The sequence below is a fragment of the Leptodactylus fuscus genome, chromosome 6 (assembly GCF_031893055.1).
Source record: "Leptodactylus fuscus isolate aLepFus1 chromosome 6, aLepFus1.hap2, whole genome shotgun sequence".
Lineage (NCBI taxonomy): Eukaryota > Metazoa > Chordata > Amphibia > Anura > Leptodactylidae > Leptodactylus > Leptodactylus fuscus.
Genome location: NC_134270.1, coordinates 141,520,941 through 141,547,174, shown reverse-complemented (window position 1 = coordinate 141,547,174; position 26,234 = coordinate 141,520,941).

The following is a 26,234-nucleotide window of genomic DNA, read 5'->3' as shown; positions in this document are numbered from 1 at the left end:
GGTTTCTTTGAAAACCAAGTATTAAGCTATAGGGAGCTACATTCCAATAGGTGGCGCTAGGAGCCAATGAGGTCTTACAGTGTTGGCCAAAAGTATTGGCACCCCTGCAATTCTGTCAGATAATACTCCAGAAAATGATTGCAATCACAAACTCTTTGGTATTATTATCTTCATTTATTTTGCTTGCAATGAAAAAACACAAAAGAGAATGAAAAAAAAGTCAAATCATTGATCATTTTGCACAAAACTCCAAAAATGGGCCGGACAAAAGTATTGGCCCCCTCAGCCTAATACTTGGTAGCACAACCTTTATACAAAATAACTGCGCACAACCGCTTCCGGTAACCATCAATGAGTTTCTTACAAGGCTCTGCTGGAATTTTAGGCCATTCTTCTTTGGCAAACTGCTCCAGGTCCCTGAGATGTGAAGGGGGCCTTCTCCAAACTGCCATCAGGAGATCTCCCCTCCCCCACAGGTGTTCTATGGGATTCAGGGCTGGACTCATTGCTGCCACTTTACAAGTCTCCAGTGCTTTCTCTCAAACCATTTTCTAGTGCTGACCTGAAGTGTGTTTTGGGTCATTGTCCTGCTGGAAGACCCCTGACCTCTGAGGGAGACCCAGCTTTCTCACACTGGGCCCTACATTATGCTGCAAAATGTGTTGGTAGTCTTCAGACTTCATAATGCCATGCACACGGTCAAGCAGTCCAGTGCCAGAGGCAGCAAAGCAACCCCAAAACCTCAGGGAACCTCCGCCATGTTTGACTGTAGGGACCATGTTATTTTCTTTGAAGTCCTCTTTTTTTTCCTGTAAACTCTATGTTGATGCCTTTTCCCAAAAAGCTTTACTTTTGTCTCATCTGACCAGAGAACATTCTTCCAAAACGTTTTTGGCTTTCTCAGGTAAGTTTTGGCAAACTCCAGCCTGGCTTTTTTATGTCTCTGGGTAAGAAGTGGGGTCTTCCTGGGTATCCTACCATACAGTCCCTTCTCATTCAGACGCTAACGGATAGTATGGATTGACACTGTTGTACCCTCGGACTGCAGGGCAGCTTGAACTTGTTTGGATGTTAGTCGAGGTTCTTTATCCACCATCCGAACAATCTTCCGTTGAAATCTCTCGTCAATTTTTCTTTTCCGTCCACATCTAGGGAGGTTAGCCACAGTGCCATGGGCTTTAAACTTCTTGATGACACTGCGCATGGTAGACACAGGAACATTCAGGTCTTTGGAGATGGACTTGTAGCCTTGAGATTGCTCATGCTTCCTCACAATTTTGCTTTTCAAGTCCTCGGACAGTTCTTTGGTCTTCTTTCTTTTCTCCAAGCTCAATGTGGTCACACAAGGACACAGGACAGAGGATGAGTCAACTTTAATCCATTTCAACTGGCTGCAAGTGTGATTTAGTTATTGCCACCACCTGTTAGGTGCCTCGGGTAAGTAACAGGTGCTGTTAATTACACAAATTAGAGAAGCATCACTTGATTTTTCAAACAGTGCTAACACTTTTGTCCACCCCCTTTTTTATGTTTGGTGTGGAATTATATCCAATTTGGCTTTTTGACAATTCTTTTTGTGGTTTTCCATTGCAGACAAATTAAATGAAGATAATACCAAATAATTGCAATCATTTTCAGGAAGAAAATTAGTATTATCTGACAGAATTGCAGGGGTGCCAATTTTGGCCAACACTGTATTTGTGTATTTTTCCCCCTAATAAATCTATAGGGAAAACACTTGTGATTCCACAGACAAAATGATCACTCACAAAAATATATGCGGCTTTGGAAAAGAAGCTTTTCTGCTTTTTTCCTGCAATGTGTGATCACATTAACCACAAACTCTTTGCTGGTACTGAAAAAATGCCGCATTTCTGCAATGTGAGGCCTTAGCCTCAAAGTAGTTATACATGAAAATCCCCCAAAAATTCCTGAAAGGATATAAATAGCTGTATGAAAGTAACTGCACTGTTCACAGTATAATAAAATGCATATAGGTGCTGCTGGTGCTGGATAGAATGGATCTCCTTCCCCCTCTGGCAGCTGACAACCTGGTCCCTTCTCATCTCCCCTGCAGATGGGGGTCAGACAACTATTTCTATTGCCAGCTCTGAAAAGGACAGAATATTTGCCAAGAGACCATATTTTTCAGTAAGGGTAAGTTCACACAGAGTATTTTGGTCAGGATTTTGAGACCGTATCCGTCTCAAAATTCTGACCAAAAAGATGGCTCCCAGAAAAAGAAGCGAGGTGCTCATTCTTCAGGCTGTTTTGCCTCGCGATTCGGCCTGAAGACACACCCTCCTCCGGACTAAGCCCATTCATTGGGCCTAATCCGGAGCGGAGTGCTTGGCTGGATGGCGGTGCAAACAGGTGGCTGTGCATATTGTTATACACATTGAACACCAGGTGGCGCCATACTGTGTCGGTAAATGTAATAACTGCACTTGTAAATGGCTAACATTGTTTATTTGGTATGATCTATAGAATTAATATGATATTTAATGGTGGCCAAACCTTTCAAAAAGATCTCTCTATAGAGGACCATATGGTTGGTTTTACACAAGCGGTTTTTTTAAGGTGATTTTTATCCCATTTTTTGTCATTAAAAAAACACAACATCCAGACATTGATAGTCTATAGATCAGAGGTTTCCAAACTTTTTTTTCTCGTAGACCACTTTCAAAATTTTACTGGTTTCGGTGGAACCCTACTGCTACATTCCAACCATATTCCCAAAATTTGACAAAAAATGTGAAGATTAGATCTAACGTAGACCCCCCATCGAGTCTCCCGTGGACCCCTGCGGGTCCATCTGGACCACTTTGGGAATCACTGCTATAAATGCATGACCGTCTATAGCAGACCTGGGCAATGTGCGGCCTGCGGGCCACACCCGACCCTCTGACTGCTTCTGTCCGGCCCGCATAGTGGAAGGTTTTTGAAGGACCTAGGATGATGTCATCACAGTCTATCACCAGGATAGGCTATGACTCGTTAGTGGGCGGAGCCACACGGGACTGTGTGCTTGCTGCAAGCTGCCGGCAATGAGGGCTGCTGGATGATAAAGAGAAAAGAGACAGCATGTGTGAGCAAGAGGGGAGAACTAGGGGCAGATGTCGGGGGGCAGTTACACTGAATGCACATGGAGAGGGGACATTAAACTACTAGGGGGCAGATGGAGGGTGACATTAAACTGGGGCAGCTGGAGGAGGATATTAAACCATGGGGTGTAGCTGGAGGGGTACATGTCTGCCTCTAGTTGCCCCCAGTTTAATGTCCCCCACCAGCTGTCCCAATTTAATGTCCCCTCTAGTTTCTGCTGGTTTATACTGGGGCACAAGGAGAGGGACTTAATACTGTGGGACATTTGGAGGGAAACGTTATAATGTGGGGGTGTATATAATGTTAGGGTGACTGTAGGAGGATTTTACTTTGTGGGGCGCATGGAAAAATGATTGAGAATGGGCGGAGTCAGCGGAGAAGTGGGTGGCGCTAAACTTGCCATGACGCGCATGGCTCTCTAGAACCGTTACAATTTCTCATGTGGCCCCATGGGAAAATTAATTGCCCACCCCTGGTCTATAGTATACTAAGAAAATCACTATATACTGTACATTAAGCTTTTTTTCATGGTATTTTATTTATTTTTTTTACTGTAATTTTTGCCTGTGTGTTTTGTTTTTTTTTCACAATACGTCTGGCATTTTTTCAGGTGTTTTCCTATTAATGTCGTAAAAGTAAAAAAAAACAAAAAACAAAACCCTGTGCTCTGAACAACAACAACAAAAAAACACTATGGGGAAATACACCCATAAAAAGTCATCCACAAGGCTTACCATACTAGCATTTTTTATGGAAATTTTTTTGACAAAAAATAAAAGCTACGCAAAAACTAGGTGTATGGTAGGTTACATGTGGCGCTGCACTTGTTCTTGATGGAATCAATGGAATATAACCCAAAAGGAAATATCGAACCTAGAACAATTCAGCGACATATGCATAGGAATGTAATATAAGCAAAAGACTGGAAAGGCAAAAATATAGGAATGGGGCCCCGTGGGGTTTTGAGGCGCTGCAAAAAAAAAAATTTGATTTGGTTTTCCTAGCGATTCTGGTGTGATTGACAGTGACAGTGACTGACATCTCAGATGTCATCGGCTCCATAAACACATTTTCCTTCCCAGGTGCGTTTTATCAAAGCCAAGAAACTTGATCATTTAAAATGAAATAGAAATCCATTTCAGCTGACCGGAGCGAAAGCGCTGATGAATAAATGGAGCCGAGTAGAAGAGGCAGAGCTTTATTACTTCTATTTATAGAGAAAATCTTACATTGTCACCAGGAAATATAACGTAAAAACAAAACCGCCACAAAGAAGCCCCATTAACGCATCTAACAGCAAAATAAAAGTGGCAAGCCAAGGCAACTTTTTGAAATGGTCATTTTTTTAAGTCAACACCATTAAATCTACAAAAATAGAAGTTTTAGGTTATTTTATTGTATGAAACCGTCTTTATTGTCCATTTACATCCCCTTGTAACACAATTTACACCTGTCAGTCAATTTTTAGGGTTAATTTGTTATTTGTTTTAAGCTGTCTATTAAAAAACAGATGAACTTCATTCTTCTTTTCTTTTTTTTTTGACCCGACCCTGTGATTTTTAACCACTCTCGGACTGGGCTATGTTCTCCGACACATTTTTGAGTTTTCTCGTACATGCGGTTTTGAGGGCTATAACATTTTTTTCTTTGGGTTATTGAAGTAATTTTTGGGTATATTTGGTTATAAATAGGGCTTTTTAAAATATTTTTATTAAATTACTATTTTTTTTCTTTTCTTAGTATCTGAGAAAATGTAAACAAAAAAAGGAGAGAAAATGTGATTATTTTTCACGTTTTTTTTAATAGTACAAAGTGCTATGAAAAATTTTTTAACGCTGGGGCCCCACATTTTTGGGTTCATTCACACGGAGGAAAATGGCGCTTTATTTGGCGCTGGAAAATATAGCTATCAGAACTCATTGAAATCAACGGGAGGCTTCTTTTCAGCGCTGAATATTCAGCGCCAAATAAAGCGCCATTTTGCTCTGTGTGAATGGACCCTTAGTGTTACAGATTTTGTTGCAGTTTTTGAACCGAAGCCAAGAATGGCTACAAAAGGAATAGGAAATATATAGGAAGCTCTTATACTTCTCCCTTCTGCTCATTCCACTCCTGGGTTTGGCTCTAAAAACCACAACAAAAGAACTCGTGTTTCCGTAAGAAGTTAGAGTTCTCCTCAAGTGGAGCTGAGGGGGATCATCAACACCAAAAACACGCTCATTATATGGTGTCCCAGCGAGCTGCTGAAATGCCGGAACAATCACAGGCACGGCGTGAGGAACAAGTTCAGCAGCAGGACAGCTTGAGAGCTTCTGAAATGCCGGAGCAGTCATACCATCGATGGCAGCAATTTGCTGAATATAGGCGGATCATTGACGCCAACAACACACAGACGAAGTCGCGGGCAGAAGCCAGTATACACAATAAAAACAACCGCCATCTCCTACAGCAGCAATGATCTGTAAGGGACAAACTATTGCATATAGTTAGCACTGCCTGCCATAGTGTGCCACCCCACTAATAATGTAGTCTTAGGAGAAGCAATAGATACTTATAAGATCTTTATAATGTCCAACCTGATCTAAAATGACAACTGTATAGAGCAGTAGTGATCATGTGTACAGATTAACCCTTTCATGACCAGTCTGGTTTTAGGCCTTGAGACCATTTTTATGCCTTTCCATTGTTACATACTAAAACCGTATAGCTTTTTTATTTTTCCATCAATGTGACTGTATGAGGACTGGCTTGTTGTGGGACAAATTCTAAGGTTTAATGGCATTGTTTTGGGGGTAAATATAATTCATAGATTAACTTTTATAACTCTTTCTGGGAAGAAATAGAAAAAGAAACCAATTTTACCATTTCTTTTTTATGCTATAAATTTTGCACCATTCACAGGTCGGCTTAAATAATCTTATACATTTTATTCACTGGGTCGATACCATTGAATTGTTACCAATTTTTTTTTTTTTATGTAGATTGTGAGCCCCACATAGAGCTCACAATGTACATTATTCCCTATCAGTATCTCTTCGGAATACGGGATGGAAATCCATGCAAACATGGGGAGAACATACAAACTCCTTGCAGATGGTTTTATGCCCTTGGTGGGACTGTGAACACCAGATCTCCAGCGCTGCAAGGTTACAGAGCTAAACACTGAGCCACCATGTGGACCCTTGATACCAAATTTGTATCTTGTTTTTTTTAAGTTTTACTACTTTTGTAAAGTAAAAATTCTTTTTGTAATTGTAATTTTTTTTATTGCCACATTCCAAGTCACATAACTTTACAGTTTTTTTTTTGTTTTGTTAATGGAATTGCGCGAGGGCTTATTTTTTGCGAGAAAGCTTGACATTTTTATGGCTGCCATTTTGGGGAACATTTTCGATTGCCTTTTATAATGCATTTTCGGTGGTAACAAAAAAAAAAAATTGCCAATTTTTGTTTTTTTACGCTGTTCACTGTGCTGGTAAAGAAACATTACAGTTGTATTCCTCAGGTCATGACAGGCGCGGCAATACTCAATGTGTGTGTCATGTCTTTAACAGTGAGCTGCTCCACTGTAACTTGTCACTTCGTAGTCGATCACACGTATGGCCAGTGGCCCTCTGTGCTTTATTGTTGGTTATTACCATTGGTGCCATTTGTTCACTTGCGATACACTTTCACCACAACTGGTACACATGCATGACTCACATGTACACATATATGATGTCCTGAGCATGTGGGTAGATGGGGGAGTCAGGAGAGATACCTGTAGACCAAAAGAACGTCCAACCAACCGCTATTTAATGTGTATGGCTAACCTATTGTATATGATGCAATGTTACAGCAAACTCTAGTATTTCTTCCATGAGCTTTCTTAGCCAACAGCTATCTAAAGAGTTAATTAAATGTAATTAATTTATCTAATAAGGTGTTTTTCAAGGCCCAGTTAGAAGTAATGTCTAAGGGTTTATCTTCTTCTCCAGTGTCTAATTTACATCTCCTTACTGCAAAAACCAAGTTTATTTGTTGAACGAGAAAACATTTCTCCAGCGCTGATGTCTCCGGAGTGTTCACCTTAGAAAATGTTACTGAGGGCAGTACGGATCCTACAAGAACTATAGGATGATCGCCACCCTTTATTAAAGGGAATTTGTCACCAAAATTTGTCATCCTTTGTGAATTGCTACCTCTGTTGCTGGGATATTGTAGTTTTTGTCAACATGTAAATGAGCTCTTTGGAGCAACAAGGGCGTCGTCATTGCTCCAAAGATCCCTTTGGAACAATGAGGGAGTTGCTGTTTAGAAATTGGGAGCAATGACAATGCCCAAAGAGCCCTCCTTGGCTGCAAGCCATGTGGACTCCATTATAATCTATGAGGTTTGCAGATTTCCATGGGCAACCACTTTTTTAAGTGGATTAGGTTTCAATTCGGGAGGGGGGGGGGGTTCGGACCTCCAAAAGGAAACCCTAATGCAGATGTGAACCTAGCCTAAGTACTCTAGAGACTGTGGCAGTCAAGAGAAAGAGTTGACTAAAGGACAGGTTGGAAAAACAACGGACTGCAGTTCTTAGGGTATTTGTGATGGCCTACTGACCATATTTTATGGTGATATGTCAGTTTTTGTTGGATTTGTGGAACTTTAGATACTGGGGCAGTGCAACTCTAATCCTCTTTGTATATTAGACCGACCATATGGTGATCCAACTATATAACTTACATGAAAGACCTTCTTGGCCCTCTAGTAATGTATGGACAGATGGTCTATGTCAACCTCATGTAGATTTATGTAGATATTACAATTATTTATTCATTAATGATAAAACTTTATCTTCTTCTGTTCTGAATTCTGAAGTTTGAACCTTTTAAAATAATTTTTTAAAACTTGTATATTAAAACCAGATTAAATCATTTAATCTATTTTATTTCCTAATTGTAGATTTTTTAAATTCAGTTTTCTACTGAATTATGAACTGTAATAGTACGGCTCTTTGATGTTGCAGACACAGGTGCTGGACTTGCAGGTCTCGGATGCATTACACAGCTGGGACCCAGGAGTAGCCCCCCTGGAGTTGGAAAATACTCTGACTCAGGCGGTTTAGCCCCTTAAACACCGCAGTCAATAGCGATCACAGCATCTGGGTGGTTTGGGGATAAGATCCACCACAATGAGATTGTGGGGTCTGAATGAAAGTACAAGTTGTCATGCGAAGAATAAACCCTCATACAGCTATGTTAACAAAAAATAAGAGAAGTAAAATACAAAAACGTTGCTGATAGAGATGAGCGAACAGTAAAATGTTCGAGGTTCGATATTCGTTTCGAGTAGCCCCTCAATATTCGACTACTCGAATCGAATATCGAACCCTATTATAGTCTATGGGAGGAAAATGCTCGTTTCAGGAGTAGGCAACGTTTGATCAAATTATACTTACCAAGTCCACGAGTGAGGGTTGGGCTGGATCCTCCAAGAAGTCTTCTCCTTGCAGCGTCCCTGTGGCATCTTCTGGCTCTTCATTCATTCTGCCAGGCATCGGGCCTGGGCAGAGCCGACTGTGCATGTCCCCACTACAAGCGGACATGCGCAGTCGGCTCTGCCCAGGCCCGATGCCTGGCAGAGTGAATGAAGAGCCGGAAGACGCCGTGGGGATGCTGCACGGAGAAGACTTCTAAAGGTAGGAGAAGAACCAGCATTGATTGGCTGACTGTATAGCATTTGGCCAATCAATGCTGGTTCTGCATCGAACTTTTACATTCGAACAGCGAGTGGTACTCGAGTACGAGTATTTCAGTATTTCGAATACCGTAGTAACAAAATTTTGTGATATTCTTTACAGTATAGTCATGGCCATGGGCAGGAATGGAGCTGACTCATTGGGGTCTATGGTAGAGTCTTCGAGACATGCTCTGTAAAGAGGGGAGTAGATAAGCTGTGACATCATCTCTCCTCATTAATGGATCTATCAGTGGTGTTATCTATAGAGTTATTATGTTATATTGTAATCCTGCATGTCTTGTTTATGATGTATATGAAGTAACTCTTGCAAAGAAAACCCCTACAGAATCTGCAAGTGTCAGGCTATTGTTAGGCTTAGTGGCCAAAGTAAGAATTGCATGAGATAGACTTTAAATAGACCCGTATAAAGAACTAAAAATGTAGATAGTGTCATGGAAAATTAAAATTAAAATCATCAAAAATATGTTAATATAACAACAGGTGATACATCCTCTTTCAATGTTATCATCAAAATTAAATTGTATCTTCTGAAGAGCAATTTCGCTTCAGAATTGACTGAATTGTTAGACATATTTATAGAATTTTCACAATCGCAGAAATTTTCTTTATACCAGGATAGATTTTGGTTGCACTTGAGAGGTACAGCAATGGGGGCCACATTTACCCTTTGTATGACAATGTACTCCTATATGGTGGAGATTGGAATATCCATCTGGGGATGTATTTGTCTTGGCTCAGAGATTTCATAAATTTGTCTCCTATGTAAAACGGACTGCAAAACCAAGAGGATGGACAAATTTGTGTGGCACCCTCTTTACACTCTCTAGGTCCTCTATTGGGTACTCTTGCACTTTAAACCCACTTCCGGTCATATCATATTATATATGTTCAAGCTGACTATAAGCATGTAAAAGTAATGTGGAAACCATCAACAAGCTGATAGATCTGCTCATTTTACTGATGGTTTTCGATTGCATAATAATGTTTCCTCTGTGAATCTGATTGGTTCCTGAACACTTGAATATTTTCGCAATGTAATAAACTTCAACTATTCATGGCTTAATAACTATAATAATAAGATCATAATTACTTACATTAGTCATAATGAAATCTTCCAACAGCAGCTACTCTACTTGTTGATGGCTTCCGGGACATCCCATAGGTCCCTCATAGAGATGATGGAATCCCATTATAAATTTGAGATTTGCTAGAAATCAGTAATTGAGAATGTAAAGGATCGTGGGGAACAGACTTGTTAGATTCATTCATCTGTAGTGATGGTAGAATGGCTTCGCCTAGTTCTAGAATCTCAGTGAATTAGAGGAACATACATTTTTGAGCATCAATGGAGAATACAATGTTATCTCTAGATCTTGATTCTACATAACAGAGAAGCAACACAAGAGACAGAACAGAGAGCAGCCAGCTCAGCGAGCGGTAAAGGAGGCACAATGACTTATGATGCTAATTACATAGTAATATAATCTTGTCATATAGAGTTATCTGTCTATATAAATAGATACTTCTATATAGGGTGTATGTACTATCGCCGGCATAGTAACCGCTATGGATACCAGCAGCTGAGGGTACTCACCGTCACCATTAATACAAGTCTCCTGGGATGGACAATAATCATAATAATACCATTAGTAGGAACAACTCAGATAGTGGAGAAGGAAAAGTTTTATAGGTATTTGCCCCTGATACAAATAAAATACAGTTGTTAGGGCGGGCCGGGGCCTCCGCTGTGCCGCGTGGAGGCTTCCGGTCCACTCTGTGTTCAGCACCGGAATGGTGCTTCCAGTCCCTCATGGAGGAAGGCCGGAACCTCCGCTTGGCTTTGCAGGGGTTTCGGTCTCCCCCGCTAGAGACAGGATCTTCTGCTTCAGGGATCGGAGGGTTCGCGGTGGGCTAGAGGCTCATTCTGGCCCTAGCCCGCTGCTGGTTATTCATTTCTTCCACGGAATCAGCTCCACAGCATTCTCCTGCCTCTGTACTCCTGATTACCTCCTTGTAGGTGTATGACCCCGGCTTGCTTTATAGACAGCCTTCTTTTGAGTCTCCTAACTTGGCATTTACCTGACCTTTACCTTTGGGTTTTCCTGACCTCTCCTGTCTGAATCCTGTTTTGGCTACTCTGAAACCTCCTGTGTATGACCCGGTGCTCCTGACTATGCTTCTGCCTCTCCCTCCTGCTACATGACCTCCTGTGAACCGACTCAGCTTGATTGACTACCCTTTGGCTTCTTCTGGAACCTAGCTTGATCTCTGGATTACCTGCTTGCCCTGTACATCTGTTTCTCCGTGCTGACCTGTGCTCCTCAACTTCATCCACTGAGGTTAGTGTCTGGTTTTTTTTCGGGTCCTCTTTACTTGGGGTTCGCGGTGCTCTCTTGGCGGCTGTGGATCTGGGTCCTGGATTTTACCAAGTCCAACTCCACCTTCAGGAGCTCTGGCAATGAACTATGTGGCCTGGTTTCGCTCCGGTTAGGAGAGCGTAGTACACTCAGGACTGTTTTCTCCTCGGTGCCTGGGGATTCTAGTTGGCCAAGACTTACAGTGATTATTGTTGCGTCAGGTTCCTAACAACAGTCTAATGTAACTGGAAAATAACTCAATAAAGTCACTTACTGGTTGGTGACACTAAGTATAATTTGTAGTGTCTCTTATTGGAAATGTGGATTCTCTAAGCCGCTATCAGTTTGGCTTTGGCTAAACTAGGTTGTGTAGTCTAAGGCCCAGTTCACAGGCCCCAAATGGACTCCCCAAATGGAAACCCAGATGCAGATATGAACCGGGCCTAAGATGTCTTCTACTTCTCCCTAAACCCCACAAGGACTTTCACAGATTCCTTGTTTGTGGTGTCCATATTGTCACTCCATGATGGCAGTAGCACTAATAAAGCAGTATCATGGCCAAAATCGGATCATTACGAGAAGTAACTTAGTAAGGAATGGAGCCAAGAGTCAGAGCCACAAGTAGGAGAACTGTTACTACATAAACAACCCAGGCCAAGAAGAATATCCAGGAACAAGGCCGAGGTCAAGGTCAATCACAGCTATAAGATTAGGAGATTAGCCAAGCAGTGGCATGTAGAAAGGTAAAATGGCTACAGAAAGCAGTAGGAACTGGGCACGAGTGTGTCTATGTGTATAACATACTGTAGCTTTTGTATTTCAGCCAAGAGCTTTAAGCTATAATTTTGGTGGCATAAACAGGGTGATTTTTCTGTTAAAAATATATCTATTTTTATTCTCTTCTGTTATATTTTGTGCTTAGAAAATGTTTCCAGTTCAATGTTCTTCTTGCTGGCATCAACATTGAAATTGATAATGAAATGCCCCCGGCTAAACCCCCACTTCCTCACAACTCGTGGAGGTGTTCCAGAACATTTGCCATTTAGTTGACCCTTCCATTCTTCTATACTCTCTACTGGAAAAACCCACCTTAAAACCCCAACTATATCTACAATGTTATTGTGATGCCGGGCAGCCTAGCTGTGCCCTTCATGCGTAGACGAGAATGAAACTTGACAGCTCCTCTCTGCACGGTTAGAGATGTCACAAATTAGATATTTCTGGTGCTCTTTCACCAACAAATATCTCATCCATTTGAGGCCACATGCTCAGGCGTTGGCTCCAGAAACCATCCACTGTCTCAGATTTATAATATCCTGACATCCCCTGGCGGTATTCAGCTGCCTCCCTATACCCGTAGCTGGAAATGTGACCTTAACAAATCCTTAACTGCCAAATACTGATTGAAAAAATGTTTATTGCTTCATAAAGCTTCAATTACAGAAGAAGCCGCATTCACGATCCTCCTCACTGGGCACCTGTTGTCCTTCAGACCCTTTATACATACATACCTAAGTGATAGCTCTATAGCGTTCCTCTGGATTCCTGATACAGATAGATTAGACAGTATAAATGCCACTGCATGCTACCTGCTCCTTCCCTAGGGATCATATAGTTAAATGGATTGTCCTATGGGAACAGCTATCTTCGAGCTAGACAAATGTTTGATTTCTGGGAACAAGTAGCTCCTCTAGATATCAATTTCCCTGCTGTCCTCACCAGCACATATGTAGTGAGGAGGAGTTTGTACAGTGGGGCAAAAAAAGTATTTAGTCAGTCACCAATAGTGCAAGTTCCACCACTTAAAAAGATGAGAGGCGTCTGTAATTTACATCATAGGTAGACCTCAACTATGAGAGACAAAATGAGAAAACAAATCCAGAAAATCACATTGTCTGATGTTGTAAGAATTTATTTGCAAATTATGGTGGAAAATAAGTATTTGGTCAGTAACAAAATTTCATCTCAATACTTTGTTATATATCCTTTGTTGGCAATGACAGAGGTCAAACGTTTTCTGTAAGTCTTCACAAGGTTGGCACACACTGTTGTTGGTATGTTGGCCCATTCCTCCATGCAGATCTCCTCTAGAGCAGTGATGTTTTGGGGCTGTCGCTTGGCAACACGGACTTTCAACTCCCTCCAAAGGTTTTCTATAGGGTTGAGATCTGGAGACTGGCTAGGCCACTCCAGGACCTTGAAATGCTTCTTACAAAGCCACTCCTTCGTTGCCCTGGCGGTGTGCTTTGGATCATTGTCATGTTGAAAGACCCAGCCACGTTTCATCTTCAATGCCCTTGCTGATGGAAGGAGGTTTGCACTCAAAATCTCACAATACATGGCCCCATTCATTCTTTTATGTGCCCGGATCAGTCGTCCTGGCCGCTTTGCAGAGAAACAGCCCCAAAGCATGATGTTTCCACCCCCATGCTTTACAGTAGGTATGGTGTTTGATGGATGCAACTCAGTATTCTTTTTCCTCCAAACACGAAAAGTTGTGTTTCTACCAAACAGTTCTAGTTTGGTTTCATCAGACCATAGGACATTCTCCCAATACTCTTCTGGATAATCCAAATGCTCTCTAGCAAACTTCAGACGGGCCCGGACATGTACTGGCTTAAGCAGTGGGACACGTCTGGCACTGCAGGATCTGAGTCCCTGCGGCGTAGTGTGTTACTGATGGTAGGCTTTGTTACATTGGTCCCAGCTCTCTGCAGTTCATTCACTAGGTCCCCTCGCGTGGTTCTGGGATTTTTGCTCACCGTTCTTGTGATCATTTTGACCCCACGGGGTGAGATTTTGCATGGAGCCCCAGATCGAGGGAGATTATCAGTGGTCTTGTATGTCTTCCATTTTCTAATTATTGCTCCCACAGTTGATTTCTTCAATCCAAGCTGGTTGCCTATTGCAGATTCAGTCTTCCCAGCCTGGTGCAGGGCTACAATTTTGTTTCTGGTGTCCTTTGACAGCTCTTTGGTCTTCACCATAGTGGAGTTTGGAGTCTGACTGTTTGAGGGTGTGCACAGGTGTCTTTTTATAGTGATAACGAGTTTAAACAGGTGCCATTACTACAGGCAATGAGTGGAGGAAAGAGGATACTCTTAAAGAAGAAGTTACAGGTCTGTGAGAGCCAGAACTCTTGATTGTTTGTAGGTGACCAAATACTTATTTTCCACCATAATTTGCAAATAAATTCTTACAAAATCAGACAATGTGATTTTCTGGATTTGTTTTCTCATTTTGTCTCTCATAGTTGAGGTCTACCTATGATGTAAATTACAGACGCCTCTCATCTTTTTAAGTGGTGGAACTTGCACTATTGGTGACTGACTAAATACTTTTTTGCCCCACTGTATACGGTGTACAAAGTGGGGGTAAGTAGGATTTTGTTCTCTGCAACTGCCTGTAAAGGGAATGTGATCAGTGATGGACCCAGTGGTGAGATTTCCAGTGTTCTTGGTGGGCTCAGCTGACTGTCCAATGTAAGGAGTTGTTCCAACACTCGCAATATAGTAGATGTTGGCTTTCAAGAGGAGATACATTGTCACCAGGGGTGTCTTGAAGGAGGCGCCTCCAATGTCCATTAAAAAAAAGGGTACACATGGTCAAGTGTGCACATGTATGGTGAAATTGTAGAGTTTGTCTAACAGTTATTAAGGCTCCATGAACAATTTGGAAAATCCACACCATATATTGCCTGCATTTTCCGTGGTCCAGAGACAGGAGCTCCTTTCATCATAGTGATTTAAGATGGTAGGAGTCCCCGACTCCCTGCGGCTATACAGTGTTATATTATATACAGTTTGTGACAGCTTCATACTAGCTTCATACATCACTATGATGCAAGCAGTTCTGGCCTCTGGATATATATATATTTGGCAATATATGACCTGCATTTTTTGGAACCTTATTTGCCCATATACATGTGGCCTTAATGTATATGAGCACCTTAGCCAAATGTATTATACAACAATTTGATTCACAAACAAGAATTTTCCCAGAATTCAGTGCAATAGGTGACATTATTTTATAGAAAGCTAGAGCTATGTCCATCAACAAGTTGGTGACCAATAGCAAACAACTTACAATAGGCTTCATGACTAAAAGCTAACAAAATATGTCAAAGTTGACTGTAGAAACCGATAAAATACCTTCCCTGAATAGGCTAAACGGTGAACATTTTTGTAATATACTTTATTAACCTATATTACTTCCTTGTAGTAGAAAACAGGCTCTAAAGTTTTCCCTAGCAACACTAACTAAGCTTTGCCAGGGAGAGATCAAAGACATATAGTACAGCTAAACTAATAAATATGCACCATAATTGTCGAACATGCTTTACACCTCATTTTCTATGTGTTTTAGACAGTTTAATAGGTATTTAGTGAATGAAAACAGAAATTAATAATTGTAATACGTAATAAGTAGAGAACAAATATCCAGAAAATATATTCAGAAAAAACATTGTATAAGGAAATACATCGAAAATATAAGGATGCAAAAAGAAAAGAAGGAAAAAGAGAAAGGGTTATGGGCTTTAGTAAGGACAAGTTGATTCAGGGTTTTATACGGATTGCCAGATTTGGAGTCTGGAAGGAATTTTTCCCCTGATATGGGGCAATTACGTAACATCAACCTCATGGGGATTTTTTTGCCTTTCTCTGGATCAACATTGTAGGGTTATTAGTTGGGCTTGATGGACCGGTGTCTTCATCCAACCTCATATACTACAGTCATGGCCAAAAGTTTTGAGAATGACACAAATATTATATTGTCACCTGATCTGCTGCCCTCTGGTTTTTCTGTGTGTTTGTCAGATGTTTTTATCACATACAGAAATATAATTGCAATCATATTATGAGTAACAAAAGCTTATATTGACAGTTAGAATGAGTTAATTGCAGCAAGTCAATATTTGCAGTGTTAACCCTTCTTCTTCAGGACCTCTGCAATTCTCCCTGGCATGCTCTCAATCAACTTCTGGACCAAATCCTGACTGATAGCAGTCCATTCTCGCACAATCAATGCTTGCATTTTGTCAGAATTTGTAGGTTTTTGTTTGTCCACCCGTCTCTTGATGATTGACCACAAGTTCTCAATGGGATTAAGATCTGGGGAGTTTCCAGGCCATGGACCCAAAATCTCTGTTTTGTTCCCTGAGCTATTTAGTTATCACCTTTGCTTTATGGCAAGGTGCTCCATCATGCTGGAAAAGGCATTGTTGATCGCCAAACTGCTCTTGGACGGTTGGGAGAAGTTGATCTTGGAGGACATTCTGGTACCATTCTTTATTCATGGCTGTGTTTTTAGGCAAGACTGTGAGAGAGCCGATTCCCTTGGCTGAGAAGCAACCCCACACATGAATGGTTTCAGGATGCTTTACAGTTGGCATGAGACAAGACTGGTGGTAGCGCTCACCTCGTCTTCTCCGAATAAGCTGTTTTCCAGATGTCCCAAACAATCGAAAAGGGGATTCATCAGAGAAAATGACTTTACCCCAGTCCTCAGCAGTCCACTCGCTGTACCTTTTGCAGAATATCAGTCTGTCCCTGATGTTTTTTTTCTGGAGAGAAGTGGCTTCTTTGCTGCCCTCCTTGAGACCAGGCCTTGCTCCAAGAGTCTCTGCCTCACAGTGCATGCAGATGCACTCACACCTGCCTGCTGCCATTCCTGAGCAAGCACCGCACTGCTGGTAGCCCGATCCCGCAGCTGAAACACTTTTAAGAGACAGTCCTGGTGCTTGCTGGTCTCTCTTGGGCGCCCTGGAGCCTTTTTGCCAACAATGGAACCTCTCTCCTTGAAGTTCTTGATGATGCGATAGATTGTTGATTGAGGTGCAATCTTTCTAGCTGCGATACTCTTCCCTGTTGTGCAGTGCAATGATGACTGCACGTGTTTCTTTAGAGATAACCATGGTTAACAGAAGAGAAATAATGATGCCAAGCACCAGCCTCCTTTTAAAGTGTCCAGTGGTGTCATTCTTACTTAATCATGACAGATTGATCTCCAGCCCTGTCCTCATCAACACCCACACCTGTGTTAATGGAGCAATCACTGAAACAATGTTAGCTGGTCCTTTTAAGGCAGGGCTGCAATGATGTTGAAATGTGTTTTGGGGGATAAAGTTCATTTTCTAGGCAAATATTGACTTTGCAAGTAATTGCTGTTAAGCTGATCACTCTTTATAACATTCTGGAGTATATGCAAATTGCCATTAGAAAAACTGAAGCAGTAGACTTTGTAAAAATTAATATTTGTATCATTCTCAAAACTTTTGGCTATGACTGTATGTAAATATTAGAAAGGAATTAGAATGCATGATAAGAATACATATCTCGCTAGATTCACATCTGGGTTTCCGTTCTTCAGGTATGTTTGGGGAAAATAAGGAAACCTAATCCGCTTAAATAGCCTATAATGGGTTCACCGGGTTTCCGCCTGAAAAATTCAAAGAGAAAAGTCCTGCTTGCATTTTTAAAGCAGAATCCCCAAACAGATTGTGAATACAGAGTTACTTATAGGGACAAAGTATATAAAAAATCTAATCAATCAGTATAACTAGCAACAATAACAGATTAAACCATGTTATAGAAAATGTTTGAAGTGAGCAAAATTATACGGGAGTAAGAAGTCTCTGACTTCCCATATTAAGGGCTTCAACCATGATGGGGATCAAAGGGTCAATCATTGCATCTTTAAGTTATACTTTGGATGCTCGATCTATTCATCCAGGGTGGCAAAATGTGTTTGAGTATCATTTAGGACAGCATTAATCTGTTGTAACATTATTACGTATATCAACACGCTTAAGGACCTCAGAGATTAAAAGTTTGGGTGTCCTTTATTTAGATGCTAGATGAATCTTATCAGGCATCAATATGTATTGGAGTAATTTCTTAGATGTGGAGGCCCACTGGTTTAAGACCCAACAAGAAAACAGACACTGTAAAGGACACAGAAGGGCCCAAGAGGCGATGGATCAATCTATGAATAAACAGCCAATATTGGTGTACCAATGGATTGGTCCATCATGTATGTAGAGTATCCCCACTGCTATGGTAGTTTCTGGAACACAAGGATGAGATTTCAGGATATATAAGTTTGGCGGGGACCCATAGGTCCTATGTAAAATTCTAAAGGATGGTTCCATGAGGGTCACCTGCCAACTTCCATTACCAATGAATGTGCAACAATCTTACCATTGGGCCAGGGTGTTTTAGACACTTTCTAACAGTTTGTGCTCCTCATATGACATATGAGTGGAGTTTGTTGAACGGTGGCATGGTTTAATAAGTTAAACTGTGAGCCAGACAAATCTGGGGCTATTTAAGACTGTCTAGTTCAACCTTGTGCTGTCTAAAAGTTAGACAGTTTTAGCCTTCGATAGGGTCCACTGGGGTTATCTAGATCTCCTCCTGGATGTTTTTGGCTTGGGCGATACCTTTAAGGCTGCAATAATGGCTTTGTACCTCTGCCCTTCGGCGCAGGTGCTGTCCTCCGGCTTCCTGTCTGACCCCTTTCAAATTTCTAATGGTACTAGGCAGGGCTGCCCCCTTTCACCCATTATTTTTGCTTTGCTAATGGAGCTTCTGGCGGAACATATTAGGACCACGGTGCAGATTGTGGGTATCTCTGTTGGCCGTCAGCAGCATAAGATTGGGCTCTATGCTGATGACGTTCTTCTCTCTTTAGCTGATCCCCTGTCCTCTTTACATGCCACCACTGCCGTGCTGGAATCTTTCAGTACAGTCTCTTACTACAAGATTAACCCTTTCAAATCTCAAATATTGTCTATTGGTCTCTCTTCTTCTCTATGCAGGGAGACTAGCATCAGCTTCCCCTTTCAATGGAGTCAGGGAGTCTATCTCTTACCTGGGCATCTCCCTAACATCTTCCAGCTCCTCCTTGTTTGCTCATAGCTACAGACTTCTTTTAGACAAAGTTTCCACCCTACTGAGTAGCTATAATAAGCCTCTTCTGTCTTGGGCTAGTAGAATATCCCTAGTTAAAATGATGGTACTCCCCATTATTTTGTACACGTTTCGGACCGTTGTGATCCCCCTCCCCACCTCATACTTAGATGAGCTTCAGAGGCTGCTATCTCACTTTATCTGGGAGGGCAAGACATCGAGGGTTCGGTTTCATGTTATGGTACGCCCTTGGTCCAGGGGTGGAACTAGTGCTCCCAATATTAAGAAATATTATGTAGCGATAGTACTTGAGCAATTGAGGGTGTGGTGGTCCGATACATCTAAGTGCCGCTGGGGAGAAGTGGAAGAGGCAACTCTAGGGATCCTTCTTGCGAGCCTTCTCCTTCCGAAGGGGTTTCCCCCGCTGTATAGCCAACTTCCTCTGTTGGCTATTAAGTCCTCGGTGTGGGCTTGGAGATACTTGTGTTTACATATCCCCACGGACGAATTGATACCCCTGTCAGATATGCCCCTCGCTTACCTGTCCATACTTCTCCCCCAATTGGACTTGAGAGGGTGGTTGGGCAGTGGTATCTGTATAGTGGAACAACTGTATTCGGATGACCGTCTCAAATTATTTCTTATGTTAAAAGAGGAATTTCTACTCCCCCAGAGTGACTTTTTTTTTAAATATCTTCAGGTTCGGCATCTCCTCCAGTCAAGAGCAGCCTCTGGCCTTATATTCCCTAAATTGGCCCTTTGTTTATGGCGTCCTTCTGCTGAAATTAGGGGTTGCTCTTCCATGTTCTACAAGCTTCTGGTGTCTCCTTCGGATCAAGCTAAGCCTATCTGCTTGTCCCGCTGGGAAACGGATCTTGGGAGAACAATTCCCCTCCAGGACTGTTATAAAGCGGTTGGTTTTGTTTGGCAGGTCTCCAGGGGTGCGACACACTGGGAAATGGCAAGCAAAATTTCTCTTAGGTGGTATAGAACCCCGACTCAGATGGATCATGTGGATTCTTCTCATTCAAATCTTTGTTGGAGGGGCTGCGGGGGTCTTGCCACCACGTTTCATATGTGGTGGGAATACCCTCTGGTTTTGGCCTTCTGGACCGCCATCTTCCAATTTATGTCCTCACTGGCTGGCCTGCCACTCATGCCAGCCCCGGGTTTAGCACACTTTTCCCTGGATGGAGAGTCCTTATCAGATCGTATGAAAACTGTGTTGGGGCAGGTTCTGCTGTCTGTGACAAGGATGATAGCACGTAGGTGGAAAGTTATGTCCTGTCTCACTATAGCCAAGCTTGTACAGCAGGTGCATTTGGTCTTCACTCTGGAGACAATGCTAGCGTCCACAAATCACAGATTCACTAAATTTTGCGATAAATGATCTCTCTGGTTTGATTACTTGGACCGCACTAATACCCCTATCTAATGTAAATATTCCCTTATTACTTAGGTCCCCATGTCTGTATTTGCGTATGTTCTTGCACCCTATGGTCTCCTCTGCACCTCCTTTTTGATATGGGACCCCATGAGCTATGCCTAATGTCTTCTGTTTGAGTTATTTGTTTACTTACCGGGTTTTTCCGAGTGGTGGAGCCTTAATCCAGCTATTGCTTAATATATAGCACTGTCTTTGTAAGCCGTGTGTTGTACTTGATGTTTGAGACACTCTTTCAGGCCTTTCTTGGACAATATATACATATCAGATCCTATTCTGAGCCTTGATGTAAAATTCTGAGAGCACCTGTTGATAATAATGTTGTTGTGCGCCGATATAGAGTGTCTTTATATACTTTGATTTATCCTAGCTTTTTCCTGTGTTGACTCTTACTGCTCATGTTTTCTTTTTTTTTTTTATACTTTGTTGTAAAATCTGGTTTTATATCAATAAAAAGAAAAAAATACAAAAAAACAATTTTTGTTTATCCACCCCAGTTTTAGTTTGTTTCTCAGCCTCCCAACCATCAGCTAGCAGAACCTGACAGCAGGTGTTCGATTCTCTACATTGCCACCAAAGGTATGGACACACTTAGAATATTGTGCGCAATTTTGGGCCCCAATATACAAGAAAGACATAAGTGAACTTGAAAAAGTACAAAGACGGGGAACCAAAATGATTAGGGGAATGGGTGGATTGGAGTACAACGATAGATTAACAAACTTGGGGTTATTCAGTTTAGAGAAAAGTAAATGAAGGGTCAATACAAAGAACTTTCTAAGGATCTTTTTACATCTACATCTGGAGGAGAGAAGGTTTCACCAGAAATATATTTGGGGATTCTTCACAGTAAGAACAGCGAGGCTACAGAACTCTCTGCCCCAGGAAGTGGTGATGGTGGATTCACTGAACAAGTTCAAAGAGGGAATGGATGCCTTTCTCGAAGAGAACAATATAACGGATTATCGACTCTAGATTATAAGGACACGTTGATCCGGGGTTTTGTACTGATTGCCAGATTGGAGTCAGGAAGGAATTTTTTCCCCTGAAATGGAGCAGTTGGCATAAACCTCATGGGGTTTTTTGACTTCCCCTGGATCAACACTGTAGGGGATTGTAGGGTTATAGATTGGACTTGATAGATTGATGTCTCTATTAAACATGATCTACTATGTAACTATGTAAAGGGAGTTTTAAGTATTACACAATTCTCCACCATAGTCAACTACTGAAAAAATACATACAACAGATCTGTTCTTTTGCAGCTCTCCCTGTATAGAAAAACATGGTTGATGATGTATTTTAGTGCAGATTTAACTAGGTATACTGACACATAATAGCTCCATATGGGCTCCATGCACACGAGCAGGTCAGGAATTGCAGATAAAAGTACAGACCTATTCATCTCTATGGGCCCATACACATATCCATAGTTTTTCTGGATGTGTATCTGGACCGTAGTGAAGAGCAGGTCCTATATAGGTCTGTATTTGCACTTGGTTCATTCATTGCAATGTATGGGTCAGTGAAAACCATATATGACATATGGATACCAATCTATGTGTCCGTGCTATTTTTACTGACCGGTATACTGCGGATGGTTGCGTGCCTGGGACCTAAATGTGCGACATATAGATACTCATGTCTATTAAAGTCTATGGGAACATTAGCATATATGTTAATGCATACACAAGAGTACAGGCCAAGTATAGTGTAACAGTAATGTACCATTATAATAATGGCATCTTCTTATATGGTGCAAGGGCTTTTGGTCACCATCAGGAACCTGGGCTGGGTACGTCTGCCACATCTGCACCCCCTATAGCTAAACCCCTGCTTCCATATAAAATGTCCAGGTTATAGATGCCTCGATTGCATGCATGAAGAAGAGCCACAGAGTAGCATTGCATATTTTAGGATTTAATACACCATGAATGTTCACCATGTGGACTACAGTAAATATAAGGGATTGAGCCTCACGTGCGCCATTCGAGGGACATAGATGAGCAGTCTGTGGATGATTCTGCCTGCTTAGACCTTGCCCAGCACACAGTAATCCTGTCAGATTTATGGATTACCAGGGGCTGGTTGCATTTCTGTGCACAGATTTATCACAATCTGAAGTGTTTTGTGATCTGCAGCAGTGGCGTTCAGAGATGTGTGCAAAACCAGACGCGTGGAAGTCGCCTACATTGTTCTAGACTGAAAAATTTCTTGCAAAAGTCTCCAGAGTATTGAGTGTATTCGGGAAGGATGGCACTATTGTGTAGAGAGTACAGTACGCGCATTGTGCGGTGTTATATTATTGAGGCTGGCTTTATTACAACGATACATAGTGATGTATAGAAATGGACACGTGGACCTTGAAACCCATTCATACACAGAGAATGTGCCTGGTTATGAATGTGTAGATATTAGCAAGATGGAGATTTAATTGTGATGTTAGTACGGTATATAATGTATATAATGTTTCTCGGGGACCAGGTCTGTGTGTAGACCGTGGCAAAGAAAAGATGTATAATGTGGTAATGTGGTGTTCTTGTATGGGATCCATCCTCCGCTCAAGTACCCCAAGCAATGGCCTGGTCTTCCTCTATACACGATATGTATTCTCTTGTCTACAGATATTACACAGGAACTAGCCAACTTTTCCAAAACATCTACGAGACACTTAAAAAAAGATGTGACCTCCCTGTTCCCTGGACATGTAGGCAAATCTTACACAAAAACGGTGGCATGTACGCTATGTTGGACCCCAGCCTCAAACATTTCTGACATATTATTGTGATGCTTAAAATGGCGTATAGGAGGGAAGATGGATCCATATGACGGAGAAATGATGGGGAAGTTATTTTCAAGTCAGTAGAGCAATAAGTGATCTGTCCTTAGAGTTTCTTTTTAAGAAGTATGCCATGTATTAAAGTAAAGAGCAGTAGGATAAGAGAATAAGTGATATGCTCAGAAGCAATTTAAAGGGGTTTTCGAGGGCTATGACCTTGGTAGCTGTGGCCTCTTCACTGTTTACCAAGCATAGCGCCATACATTGTATAATGGCTGTCTTTGGTATTGCAGCTCATATTCTTTCATTTGAATGGGAGTAAGCTACAGCATGCTACGTTACCAATGGATGTGATATCATTGGCCTGAGAAGAGTATGGCTGTGTTCACACAGAGTTTTTTGGACCGGATTTTGACTTGAATAGGAGCTGTTCACTTTTATCCGCTAGTGGTTTTTTTCCTGCTCGCAGAAAAAAGAAGCGAGCTGCCTTATCTTGGCTAATTTCACCGCGACGTCCGCAGCACAAGACTCTCTTCTGACTATGCCCATTCATTTGGGCCTAATCCGGAGTGGAATGCCGATACTGGATCCAGTCGCCACTATCCGTGGGAGGCGTTCTTTGGAGCCAGATTCTGAGGCGACTGCCACATCAAAATCCGATCCAAAAACCCGAGTGTGAAGTCAGCTGTAGAGGAGCTCAATATCACAGTCCTGAACCACCTCTTTAAAGGGATTCAATCATTAAAATGCCGACTGCGCATGTCTGCGGCCATTTTCTTGTGGCTGCCTACCCCAGCTTACTGTACCTAGAAGTTTGAAGCCAGCGCTGCAAGAAGACGCAGGGAGAGGCCTGTCCAGGCGAAGATAGAGGCGGCACTGGAGATTTCTCTCGCAGCATTGGGGACGCCCCCAGTGCTGCAGAGAAGTTATTTGCATACAGAAGAAAATTGGGATTTCTACCAATCGGTGACGCGGAGAAGATTTTAATGATTTTTATGATTGAATCCCTTTAATGCTTTATATGTGTCTTAGGCTGAGGTTCCTCGTTGCAGAAATGTAATGAAATTTTTTTGCAGTTTTTGTTGTGTTTTTTTAAGCCAAAGTCCAGAATAACTTTAAAAGGAATGGGAAATATATAGGAAGTTCTTATACTTCTACCTTCTGCTCAGTCCACTCCTGGTTTTGTCTCAAAAAACTGCAACAAAAAACGCTGCGTTTCCGCAACGTGGGGCCTTAGCCTTAAAGAAGATTTGCAGTCATGTACTAACATATGTAACACATAGCTGACTGAAAGAGCTGTTTCCTCAATGGGAGTGGGGAGGGGGCTCTGCACTAAAAGGGGTTGTCAGTGGTTACAAAATCAAATCAAGTAGTAAAGTAGCCATCCCTCTTATAGAATAAAATGTGCCAATACAAGATGCCGGTTCCTAACGCTAAACACTTGTCACTGTGATTTTTTTCTGCATTGTGTGGATAGGAACCTTATCCACTACTATAATATGCAGCCGGTTAACTGATGGCAATACAACCTCTGCTATCCTGCTGTGAATTGTCAATGTGTGGCCTCTGTCTTAAATAGGTTTCCAAAATTTCTCCAAGAGCAAGAAAGGCTTTCAAAAAACCTTAATCCCCAGGTTATTCCTCTTCCAGTCTTGTTGTGTTGTCCTGTAGTGATGGCCTTGGTGGTGATCCTAGTGTGAGACCACCAAGCTCAGAGAATGGCTTCAGTGGTCATGTGGATGTATTATGTGACTTTTCTTCTGCACTGGTAAGACCACCATAGTGGTGGTGCTCAAGCGGTGGGAGGTGAAACAGCTTTCCTGTATGTTTTAATCACAGCCAACCCCTATGAAGCTGATGTATGTCCTCTGTTCTGCTTTGTCGAGAGCAGAAACAAACTGCAGTGAAAAAAAACCTGCTCAGTATTTTGTGAATCATGCTGTAGGTTTGTTCAATGTGCCTCACATTTGTATTTACTCATGCTGTTACTACATAAATTGAGATCCGGACGAGGTGACTCAGGCAGAACCACACGGTGAGACAGCGCGGAGACACAAATGTAGAAAAAGAGATGGAAAACTAACTGCTAAATACATGGGGTGGAGGCAGATGAGACATGGCATCAGCTATTATCTGTCTATCTATCTATCTATCTATCTATCTATCTATCTATCTATCTATCCCTCTCCTTCATGTATCTGCCTACCTTGTTGGACCTCCTTTGGCCTCAGTTCATTGTGATATATGCAGGTATTAGGACTCAGGTGTGCCTTGAGAACATCCCATTACTCCAGCTCCACCAGCTGTTGACAGCTGTCAGGAAGGGTTCATTGATAGAGATGAGCGAGTACTGTTCGGATCAGCCGATCCGAACAGCACGCTCCATAGAAATGAATGGATGCACCTGGTACTTCCGCTTTGACGGCGGCCGGCCGCTTAACCCCCCGCGTGCCGGCTACGTCCATTCATTTCTATGCGAGCGTGCTGTTCGGATCGGCTGATCCCAACAGTACTCGCTCATCTCTATTCATTGATACTTACTGCGTGTGCCAACTTCTGAACCTCCCATTATTATGGTGCAGCCAAATTTTTCATTCATCTTTGCCAGAACCTTCCTTGTTCTGTCCCATGTTACACAGACAGTTCATTGACTTGAATGTTCTCTATGTAATGCCTAATTTCCCCAGTGATGGCGCTACATGGGAACAAAATACTTGCTGCCAGATTTACCATTGATTACCGCAGATCGTTGAGGTCCCAGCAAGGGAGTCTACCTCCACCAAAATCTCTAGTAAGCCACAATATACTTTAGTAGGGCCGGTAAGTGCCATAGTGAACATACATGGGGTCTTTAATCGTGGGAGGTTTGCCCATCTCTAATCGTTTCATTTTAGGTGACTGGGGTCCAT